Source organism: Enhydra lutris, unplaced genomic scaffold (genome assembly GCF_002288905.1).
Source record: "Enhydra lutris kenyoni isolate GAN:26980312 unplaced genomic scaffold, ASM228890v2 scaffoldscaffold15, whole genome shotgun sequence".
Lineage (NCBI taxonomy): Eukaryota > Metazoa > Chordata > Mammalia > Carnivora > Mustelidae > Enhydra > Enhydra lutris.
Genome location: NW_019154099.1, coordinates 31,774,044 through 31,786,354, shown reverse-complemented (window position 1 = coordinate 31,786,354; position 12,311 = coordinate 31,774,044).

Genomic DNA, 12,311 nt, shown 5'->3' with positions numbered 1-12,311 from the left:
TGTGTGTGTGTGTGTGTGTGTGTGTGTGTGTGTGTGTGTGTGTGTGTGTAGAGGTTATTTTTGGATGACAAGATATGAATATATTTACAAATACAAGCCCTTAGAAAGTAGGGGAAAGAAGAACCAAGGGAACAAAGTCCAGGAGAGGGAAGACATGGAATCCAGAGCACAGTTGGGAGTCTGGGGTCAGATGACAAAGGCTGATCTATATGTTTGGATTTTTTCAGTAGGCAATTAATACACAATGCCTGGAATGTAATATGTAAGGAAACAACTATGAATAAGTGAATAAATAACAAAGATTTTGATGAGGAGAATGACACAATACCACCTGTTTTCCAAAAATAAATATGGCTTAAGTAAGATGATATTGGGGAAAGTGAGAGACTTGAGTTGGAGAAACTATTTGGGCAATAAATACATTATTTTGTATGAATAATAACAAGGGCCTAGAGTAGCACTGAAAAAAGGAGAAGAATGACATTTTCAAGGAGACACTTCATAGAGAGGTAGAGACTTGTAAGGTTTGGTGACCATCTGATGAGAAGCAAGGTAGAGAGGTGTTTAACTGCATTTAGACAGACTACAAAATTTCTAGATCAAGAGACTATGAATATTTGAAAGGTAAAAGGAAGAAACACATTTGAGCATTGTTGAGAAGATGATCAAGTCCATTCTAGACCTACTGGGTTTGGAAACAGACTTAGGCTCCATGTTCTGACACCTAGAAAGCCTCTGGAAGGTTTCTTGCTTTCATGTTCTTCAACCCATTTTTTTTAATCTGGGATGCCTTTGCTCTATTCCAACTGTTTAATTGAAACTTAGGACATCTTTTAGCTCCTTATCCCTGATCGGCCTAGTTGGATTTTACCTCTCTTTCAAATCCTCTTTAACAACACTTTGTCTCCTTTTTTAACCAGTGGCTTTACAAGGTCTTACATTATAGTGAGTTTACATGTCTGCATCTCCCACTAGACTGGAAACTACTTGGGATGAGGGGTGGAAACAAGGATATTACCTCTTATTTACCTGGCATCATTTAAAATTTTCTTTTCTTCTTTATGCTTTACTCATAAATAATAGGTGTGCCTTCTATAGGGCACAAGAGAACCAAATATGCAGGCAAATTAAATGTATATGGAAAAAAAACTGTGAAGAAGTTAGAATAATATATTTGATACTGAAAAATGCATTTAATCATTATTTATTTCCATGGTAAAGTAAGAAAAACACTGAATAGAAGTCATAAAACTTGAGATCTAATCCTGTTCTCTTACTGTTTGATTCTATTGGAGAAAGTTAATAAAACTTTTTAGCTCCTATTTTTCTCATATATAAAATGATGTTGAAAGGTCTTTAAAATCTTAAAGAACTCTTCACTTGTTGGGTGCCTCAGTGGCTCAACAGGTCAAGCATCCAACTCTTGATTTTGGCTCAGGTCATGATTTCGGGGTCATGAGATCAAGCCCCACATTGGGATCTGCACTCAGCAGGGAGCCTGCTTGAGATTTTCTCTCTCTCTCTCTCTCTCTCTCTTTCTGCCCCTCTCCTTCCATGTGCTCTCTCTCAAATAAATAAATAAATAAATAAATCTTTAAAAAGAATTCTTCACTTGTTACCATTTTTGTTTTGACTGATTATATAGATAAAACAAACAAAATATCCTAATCTAAAGGAATCAGAAGATATGTAGTATAGTCAGAAGGCACTACAGTGAAATAGTAACATCTTCCCAGGTCTTACTGCAAACTTCTGGATCCTATAAATCTTCACTCAGATGGACACAGCTGAAGATGATAACATCTGAATTTTCCTGACATTTAGGAAGTTTAATTACCCACTCTCTATGTTAAGTCTTACTTACATAACTATGGAACAGTTCTGCACATAATCTAAAGCAGGATAGTACATGTGTAAGAGCACACCAAACTTCTGTTTGTAAGCAAACCAAACTTTGTAAGAGCAAACCAAACTTTTCACCTTCAAATTATGAGTTTGTATGTATAATAACGGAACGCCCCATCATGACAAGATGTATGAAGACTTTTCTCTCCCAGCTCCTATGTACTATGTACAACTATAAACTCTGGAAATAAACCAACAACCAAAGAAGAAATTTGAAAATTAGAAGAGGAAGGTGAAGGTAAACTGGTTAGAGATCCCAAGGCTAGAGAAACAGCACAACAGGAGGGTATCTTATAAGTCCACTGTAACCAGAAGAAGGTGACCTAGGCCTGGTGTTTCTTGATTTCCAACCTAGCAACAAAGGGTATAACAGATAAATTTGTTCTTACTGTAGATGAAATGGAAGGGCCTCTCATGAAACCAGGTGCATCCAGTAGAACCACCAAGAGGGATCAACTGGAAGTGCTGCTGTTAATAAGCAGCTAAAGAAAATATTTTCTTTTGCCACTGGTCCTATGGCTCCTCTCTCCCACCCAGGAAAACCATGTTCCCAGGGGATGTGGCAAGGTGGATCCCACCACAACAAATACCCAGATGAGGAGTTTCTCACCTGTCCAGCCAGGCCTGAGATTCTCCTCTCCCACCTGAAGACACCATGCAGCTGCAGGGCACATATAGGAGATCATGCCCCAACAAACACTATCGCTAATAGGCATGGGGCAACAAACACATCACTACAAGTTCCTAGCCCAAGTAGCAGTGTTTTGTCTTATGGGCCAAACAATCCATTCACTCATCTATCAGGACAAGGCAGCCTGGCTATGGCAAGCTCCTTAAGACTTCTCAAATAGTATCATCAAGGACCAGTAAAAGCCCCAATACATGAGACAGACCACAAAAACCAACACAGTACTGCACAGTCTCTGAAAACTAGATTATAATTGAATCATTAAAGCAGACCAGGACTTGCATACCAAACCTAAACAGGGTAATGTCCTGTTAAAATAAAATAATTAAAAATAAGAGTCTCCTTATATGATAGCCAAAATGTTCAGAATACGAAAAAACCATCATCATACCTACAGCCAGGGAAATCACAAACTGTTTAAGGAAAGACGATCAACTAATGCTAACCCTGAAATGAATACGATGCTGAAATTATCTCATAAGAACTTTAAAGCAACTATCATAAAAATGTGTTAACAAATAATTATAAATTCTCTTGAAATAAGAAACATAGAAACCCTTAGGGAAGAAACAGAATTTAGAATTAAAAAGCAAATGGAAATTACAGAATTGAAAAATACAGTAAGTTTTTAAAACTCAGTGGATGGACTCAATAGTAAAGTGGAGGTGATGGAAGATAGACTCTGAATTTGAGGACAGAACAATAGGACTCAACCAATCTAAACAATAGACAATATACACTAAACAATAACAACAAAAATAAACACATCCTCAGGAACCTATGAGACAAAGATACAAATCCACAGATTCACAAAGTTGAGGAAATCACACCAAGACAGAGCATAATTGAACTTCTGAAACTAAAGCAAAGAAAGTATCTTAAAATGAGCCAAAGAAAAATGACACCTTACCTGAGTCCATGGTGGCCATGAGGAAGTGACACAATATTTTTCAAATGCTGAAAGAGAAGAACAGTCAATCCTGAGTTTTATATCCAGTGAAACTATCAGGAACTAAATGGTAATAAAGACATTCTCACATGAAGGAAAGCTAAAAGGATTTGTCAATAGCAGACTTTATCTTAAAGATTGATGAGGGGGTTGATGCTATGATACCAGTTTGTATTAGTACAGTTTGTATCAGGTTTCATATAACAACCTGCCCTCAAGATTTTCATATTTCAGGGCATGAGGCTCTATTTAGATTATTTCAGTAAAACAGAATGAAACAAAATGACAGAACCATTCACAGGGTGTTATGGAGCACATAAAATGGGTCCATTAAGTCCAAGCACTGGTGCCTGGAGGAGATGACATGCAACCGAATCTTGAACCAACTGTAGAAAGTAACTTGAGGGCAAATCTTGGACAAAAAAGAAAAAGAAAAAGGAAGAAAAGAAAAGAAAAAAGAACTAGAAGGTGGGGATAAGCAGATATCTCTTGCATAAGAAACAAAAGCTCTTGCTTAGGACAAAACACAGGATAATACTGAGCAGGGGAACTTAGGGAAACAGTGTGGAGTGCTTTAGAGAAGGAATTTTTACAACAGAAAAGATGTAAAGGATGGATTTCATTGCAGATCCTTTGTGAAATAACCGGAGTCTGGACAAATCACTTAGTGGAAATGCATACTGTAGGGACTCATTGATTTCAATGGAGAAAGAATTCACTTGCTTTGTCAAGCTATTGTACCTAACAGCAAAAGAAAGAGAAACATCAAAAATACCCTTCAGGTACCTTGTAATTTTCTGCAATGGGAAGGTCCTTAATTTCTTTCTAAAATAGCCCTATGCCCCCTCTTTTCTTTTGAACAAATGACACATTTTAAAATGTAAGAAAAAATAAATTGAAGGAGTAGTCTGATAAAATTGTCTTCTGTTAGTGTGACTGGAAGATTTGTATTCTTTTTCCTTTATTTGAAAAAAATAAGTGTTAATGTTGTAGAGCAAAACTTTTTGCAATTTAGATACCAGAGGAATTTTGTCTTTTACACTAAAATTATAACACGGTTTGTAAAAATTATTTTTTAGGCAGTAACGTGTGTTTGCCATCAAAGTGATATGTGTCTGTTTGTGAAGGTACAATAAAATATAATGAAAAAACAATGGTTTATCAAAATGCTGGGTATAATTTGTGCCACTTGAAAAATACATACAATAAAATGCCTTCCCAAATAGGCCCATGATTTTGTTGAGGTCATGTATGTTTCCTTTGCTACACTGGGAGAAAAAACTTCCTATAGTTTTTCTGAAATATTCTTGTCTCCATCTCTTCTCTGTTCCTATTGCTAAAATCACAATCCATTATCTTTCTCTGCCTCTCATCTGACCATCTGATCATTGAATTTTTATTACCTCCATCTCCTGGAACTACTCCTTAATCTCAGTTCATTACCCTAGTTGAACAATCGCCATTTCTCATGTTACTATCACAGTAAATTCCTGGCTCACCCATGGAGCTCTAGTTTCATCCCTTCCAACTATCCTTCACAGAACTAAAAAAGCAAGTGGTCTTTCTAAAACATGCATCTCATTACACATTCTCTATGTTTAAAGGCTTTCAGGGGCTCATAATTGCTTTTAGGCTAAAATCCAAACTCCATGGCATGGTCCCAACACTTTTGCAGAATGACTCCTGATAATCTTTTAAGGTTTTTGAGATGTTTTGTATTTTTTCAAGAATAAGAACTAAAATCCTTATCTTCTTATATCTTCTCTGCACCTAATTTTTTTATAATTTCAAAAATATTAAGCCATAAAACCTTTTCTACCATTGCTGAACTGTATCTTCTAATAACTTCTAAAATGAGATTTAAATCAAATAAAGGTGTGTGTAATCAACTATATTCACAAATTGATACTCCATAAGTGAGAAACAAAACATTTAGTTCTTCTCCCAAAATGTATCTACATCATGGAAGTTTGACTTCTATATTCATTGGAACATAGACTTAACTGCAATTAATGGTCAATGAAAGTACAAATAGTGTTTTCATAAAGGGCATGTGAATGTGCTCTCAGTAACAACCTGGTCTAGATTAGGAAGACTGCAGCAGAAATGAGAAAGGAAATGGAGAGTTTAGATGAGTTTGAAATACTTTACAGAGAATATAATCTATTTGTTCATTTTTTCCTGCAAGAAAAATCTTCCATTACAGGAAGAAAAATAAAAAAGAAAATGAAGACAGTTGGAAACTCTGTTATCTGGAAACCTTCAAGGTTGTGTTTACCTAATTGGATTACAATGAAACATAAACTTGAGGATCTGGCCATGACATTGGGCAGATAGAGTAATCAGCTGAGTTCCAAGTGCTCGGAAATCTCCACCAGATACTTCTCAAGTTCACTCACAAGATGATAATTCACTCCCTAGGGCCATCAACACTTCTAAATGAAGAGAAGATGAATTGCAATTCAAGGTTAACTCAGCACAGTTCTCACAGATTTAAAACAGAGAAACATGATCTATATTTGGAGCCCAAGGTCTGCATCTGCCTCATTATTTTTAGTGTTCCCTTAATTTTATTTGCATTTAAGCACTTCTTTAAATCACACACCCATATATGCATGTTTCTTTCAGGTTTTCCATGAAGCCCTGCTACAGTGTCAAACACAAAGGAAGTGTTAGGGTTTTTGCATTTCACTGCTTCAAGAGCATAATAAAATTATTACAGTTTCCAAAGCACTTTTAAATAATCTATCCCACTTAAACTTTGTAACAATGAAGTAGATATTACTAAATGAATCTTTTAAAGGCATAATGATGTCTTCCTTAGTGGCCACTTAGAAAGCAGAGGGCAATCACTATCCTGAGTGAAAGCTCTGCCTTGCTGTATTGCCAGAGAGGAATACAGGGTTTATAATTCATAGAGACCAAGTTGGCTGCCCATCTAGAGTCTCAGTCATTAGGAGAGGAGATGCTGGAGAAAAATGCCTTAGTCTTTTTACGGCTAGTCTTAGTCTTTACTACAACTGCCACCCAAATCACTTTTAGCTTTTTTTGAAGTTCTGTATTAGCTGCCTAACCAGTGCCCCTTCACTAGGTGCTCCCTTCCTTCAGTCCCAGGTTTTATATAATGCTTCCAAGACTCACCTTTTAAAAATACACATCTGATTTTGTCACTTCCCTGTTTTTAGAAGTAAAAACTTCCCACCACTCTTAGAATAAAGATCACAGTCCTAATCATACCAATGACTAATTATGATACAATCATAATTAATGAGTAATTATGAGATGATGTGATTTTAAAAAAAAAGAAGATGGGACCAACATACTAGAAAACAATAACGTGGAAGGTGGGAGGGGAAATTGGAATTATTTCTAAAATCTTTATATTATTTAGAAAGAGAGAGATTGCCAAATATGTATATTAAAGATATAAGGATATGATTTTTTTATATACTATAGTATTGCATTCACAGATTTCATACTGGGAGCCATTATCTCAAGTGACCTAAGTTTAATGAGATAGTAATTTGTCTCTCTCCCACATTGCTCTAGAGACCTTCAGGATTCACTTAGATGGCAGGTAAAGCCAGTGGACTGGAAAGCACCTCCTCTGCAAGTGCCATGCTCATTCTCTAGTCAACCACACATAGTTTTAACTGACAAAAACTTATATGTGGGGAAAGTAGTCCCCACTAGAATGTCAGTTGTTGGTGATGTATGTAAAAACAATCCCCCCAAGATAATGATTCTTAACCATAACGCAGAAGTTTTATTAGGGGAAATTATTTGTAATTTTAATATTGGTGAAGTTTGGAACTTAAAAAGACTATGTGTTGTGTAAAAGCTAACAAACTGTTTTATGTAACTGTGAGAAATCTGCACCTAGCCAACACAGCAACTCCCAATCATACAGAAACATACTAAAGCAATACTTTCGCGAATCAGTGTTTGAACAGTTATATTTGTTAAAAAAAATTGCTATATTTAAGTCATTTAGCATAAAGTAGATGAAAACTAGTTGACCAAATCTTATACTTTTCAACCAGTGATTTTGATATTGTGTACACAGTCTACGGACATAAACTGGCATTTAATCCAAAGAAAATATTTGAGGCAACTTAATATAAGTTGATTTATAGAAATCTTAATTGCATTGTGAATCATTTTTGAACTTGGGCTTTTAAATTATTTATTTTTAAGATTTTATTTATTTATTTGACAGAGAGAGGGAGAGAGATCACAAGCAGGCAGGCAGAGAGAGAGTGGGAAGCAGGCTCCCTGCCAAGCAGAGAGCCCAATGTGAGGCTCAATCCCAGGACCCTGAAATCATGATGCAAGCCAAAGGCAGAAGCTTAACCCTCTGAGCTACCCAGGCGCCCCTTGAAATTATTATTTTAAGCACAATATAACAGTAAAATAAATTATTAATCTTCAAAAAAATGAAGAGATCCAGTCCTTGACTTGAAATGCCCTGCATGTTTAACACTGCTCATTGTTCATCCATTACCATAGACCCTCCCTCTAGGGTCTCCACACTCAGCCATAGTGGGCTTTGTTGAGTGCCCTGACTATGCTAGTTCTCTCCTGCCTTGTGCTCTCATGTCAACACCCACCTCCCATCCATGTCTACCTAGATCCTCTGGTCTAACTCTGCCAAACTGGCTGGAATGGTTTCATCCTACAGATCTCAGCTCCATGTCACTTCCTCCAGAAATCTTTCCTCTCTTTTCATTCTGGGTTAGGTCCTCCGGATTACATGCAGGTGTCCTCTCTGGTAACATTCAGCATATGTTTATGTGTTTATGTCATGGTCTTTATCTTGACTTCCCAGTCTCACTCCTCTCGTTAATCAAAAAATCCCCATTACCAATTCATGTACAGCACTGAGTAGATGGTTTATAAACATTTGTTAAATAATCTTTTACTGTAAATTTTGCCTCTACTAAGCAATTTTCAGTAACCTTTCTTTTTGCCTTAGAAATCTGCATATTCTGGACCCTTTTCATATTGGCCCATTTTCCCTTCTGCCCAAGCTCATTTACTTACTTGGGAACCAGTTTAAAAGTCACTTTTTAAGAAGGCTATTCCTGATTTTTTATTTGATTTTTGGTAAAAAATAACTGACACATTTGTTGTATTCTGAAAGTTTTAACAGCATGCCAATATGTCATTAACACTTATATAAGATTGTACTATATGATAATGGTGACAATTACCTGAAATTAAAGAATATTTTGAACATTAAACTTAATGTTTTTCACAAAAGAGTGCCTTTTGAAATTAGGTTGATATGAGGCACTTCCACACAGTAGCTTGACAACACTCAGAAAAGCATTTAATAGTGTAATTTGTAAAATTTGGGTCAAACCTCATGAAATAAATAATAAATTGTTCTAGATAAGACATGATGTATAAGCCATTGCATTAGAAAATTCCTATGAATCTTGCCAGCAGAGAGCTGTAGTATAAACAGGCCAATAATAAGATCTCACTAATTTGTAATGACTCCTTGAATATTATTATCGCTAACATCTTGTTAAATAAGGTTCACATGCATGTAAGATTCTCAATTTCTTTGAGTCACATTCTCTATTAATTGTATATTCATCCTGGAAATATAAATGAGGCCATCTTTTTCACTAAATCAATCTAGGTAAATATTTTATGTTTTGCAGCACTCATTTTTATTAATGATAATTTTAAAAATTTAATGGAAGCATTTGGGAAGCTTAAATGTGTATAGTACAAAAAAGATATTTTGAAGATAGTAGCAAAATTAATAGCAGTAAGAATTAGTGCATTATGAAAAGTAGAACAGATGGAAATGATTTGATATTTTAAAAATGAACTTATTCCAGATTGAAGCAATTACACTTGCACATTGTAGATAATACTGAAAAGTCTAATGAGGAATTATAACCTCTAATAATATCACCATGTAGTGGTAACTGAACAGAACATCAAAACTTTGCTGCATTCTATTATTTTCATATATATATTTTATATATTTCATATATGTATATATATATATATATATATATATATATATATATATACATATATATACAGTTTCAGAATTACAATCAGACATGATTCACACTTTCAAAACCTTTCTTTCCTAATTTAGTATTATTTCCTAGGCATATTTTTAAAGTCTTTTTGAAATACACAGAGATACCATACTTTTCCTTTAAAAAGAAACTTGATTTTAGTGCTAGCAGAATATTCCATTTATAATTAAGGGGTTTTTTTGTTGTTGTTGTTTTGTTTTGTTTTGTTTTTGAGAGAGAGAAGAGAGAGCAAGTGAGCAGGTGGAGGAGCAGAGGAAGAGGGAGAGAGAATCTTAATTAAGCAGGCTCCATGCTCAGTGTGGAGCCCAACATGGGGCTCCATCTCATGACCCTGAGATCATGAACTGAGCAGAAATCAAGAATTGGATGCTTAAACAACTGAGTCACCCAGACACCCTTCCATTTATGATTAAGCATCACTGGATACTCAAGAAATTTCTCTTATTCTAACATTCTGAATAACAAGCAACATTGCTTAAAAACATCTGTATACATGCTTATTAGCACAGATTCTTAGAAATGTAGTTACTGGATCACAATTTATGTGTATTTTAATGCTTTTGAGAGTATTGCCAAATTCCCTTCCCTAATGGTATACAATATACAGTTTAATCATTTGTTTATGAGATTGCCATTTTTCAATTTATGCTTACCAATACTGGGTACGATTTCAAAACATGTCATCTTAATAGTTTGAAAGGCTACATCAAGGGACAAAATCTTTATTCATGGTAAATTCTCTATTATATATACTTAGAGGTCAGTGAAACAATCTTAACGAGAAACAAAAAGGTAAGTGAAATGGTATTAAGAGTCTCTGGTTACCTGTCTTTCTGGGGACTGACTTTTTAACTTGACCCAGGGACGGTATGAATTATAATCTAAAATATCTTTAGAATGCCAAAAAGAGAAGAAAAAACAAAGGGAGAAGGAAGGGAGGAGGACAAGGGAGGAATGAAGGGAGGTGAAAAGAGAGACAGTTTCCCCAAGTATTTCATGTAATTTTATTTGTTTGACCTCAAAATTCAATCTTGGATCATGTATGAGATTTGAGGAGGGGGAAAAGAGGTACTAGTAGAAGATACTCTTTTTTTTTAGATTTTTTTTTTTTTATTTGACAGTCAGAGATCACAAGCAGGCAGAGAGGCAGGCAGAGAGAGAAGGAGGGGAAGCAGGTTCTCTGCTCAGCAGAGAGCCCTATGCGGGGCTCAATCCCAGGACTCTGGGATCATGACCTGAGCCGAAGGCAGAGGCTTTAACCCACTGAGCCACCCAGGCACCCCTAGTAGAAGATACTCTTAAATTTTGGATCAAAAATAAAAAAGGGCTGTATGAGATTCACGCATATCTGAAAATGTTAACTCTGAGAATAATGACTGAATCACTTCTTCAAACATACAATTTCCTTTTATAAAAATATCCTGTAGGAGGGCACCTGGGTGACTCAGTTAGTTAAGCATCCAACCCTTGATTTCAGTTCAGATCATGATCTCAATGTTGTGAGATCAAGCCAGCATCAAGCTCTGCACTGGGTATGGAGCCTGCCTAATATTCTCTCTCTCTCTCTCACTGGCTGCCCCTCCCCCCAAAAAGAAAAGAAAATCCTGTAGGAAAATCATTCTGTACTGATCCAAATAAAAGTTACCCCTACTTACATGTACATAGCTATGACGCACACAAAGATACACACACACACTCTTTCTGGTGCAACTGCATGAACTGCAATGTATTGAGAGTGTCAGCTATCGAAAAAAACAAATCCTTTTTTTTTTTTTGCACTCTACTTTTCCCATTCTAAGAACTGGCCACTATTTATTTGAGCATGACTGCCTTATCATTGGAATAAAATGGAAAATATGAAATTTTGAGTTTGTATGTGTTCGCAAAGGGTAGAAGCAAGTGAAGACATTTGTAACCACCCCATTTACTCCTCTGCCTGTTTGATGATAGAATCAATGGTTTTCTTCTCCATATCAATCATAAAGGATAAAACTGAATATTGTAATCTGTTTTGGTTATTCTAATGATGGAAAATAATGAATCATTGTCATTAGCAAGTATTTTTACCTAAATAGAGGCTGACTAAATATTATTCTTAAGAGATTTTGGTGAGAAATACAAAAATAAAAGTTGATATTTCAGTATTTCAGTATATATGTGGCTAAAAATGAGGAAATGTGGCTAAAAAGTATTTCCATGATGGAAAAGCCAAGGTAGGTACCTGCTTAGTCTCTGGCTATAGATACTACAGTTGGTTCTGGGAAGAAATCAGTTTGATTCTGGTTGGTCAAGATGGAGATTGAGAGCTATCCAGAAGATGTTGAGAGGTTCCTTAATGTGTTCAGGTGAGGAGAGTGGCATTTGGGAGTTACTCAAGGAGTAGACAAGCTTTAACATCAGTTCTACAAACTAACTTCCTCACATACCAAAATTTGTGCCTTTGAAAAGCACAATCTAATCTACCATAAACGCTGAAGTTTTCCTTGAGTGTCCCAAAGAATTTTTTGAGAGATTTTATAAATACGTAATAAAATGACAAGGTAATAAAGGAAAAAATACAGAGGTGGGTGGGGTTGGTGGGGGTTGCAAGAAGATCTGCATAATGAAACTCAGTAACAGTTGTCAAGCTTGTTCTCAATGTAATTTGTATTTGTATTGAGTCAGAGACATTATTCCTACAAGGTGAATAGCTTACAATTCA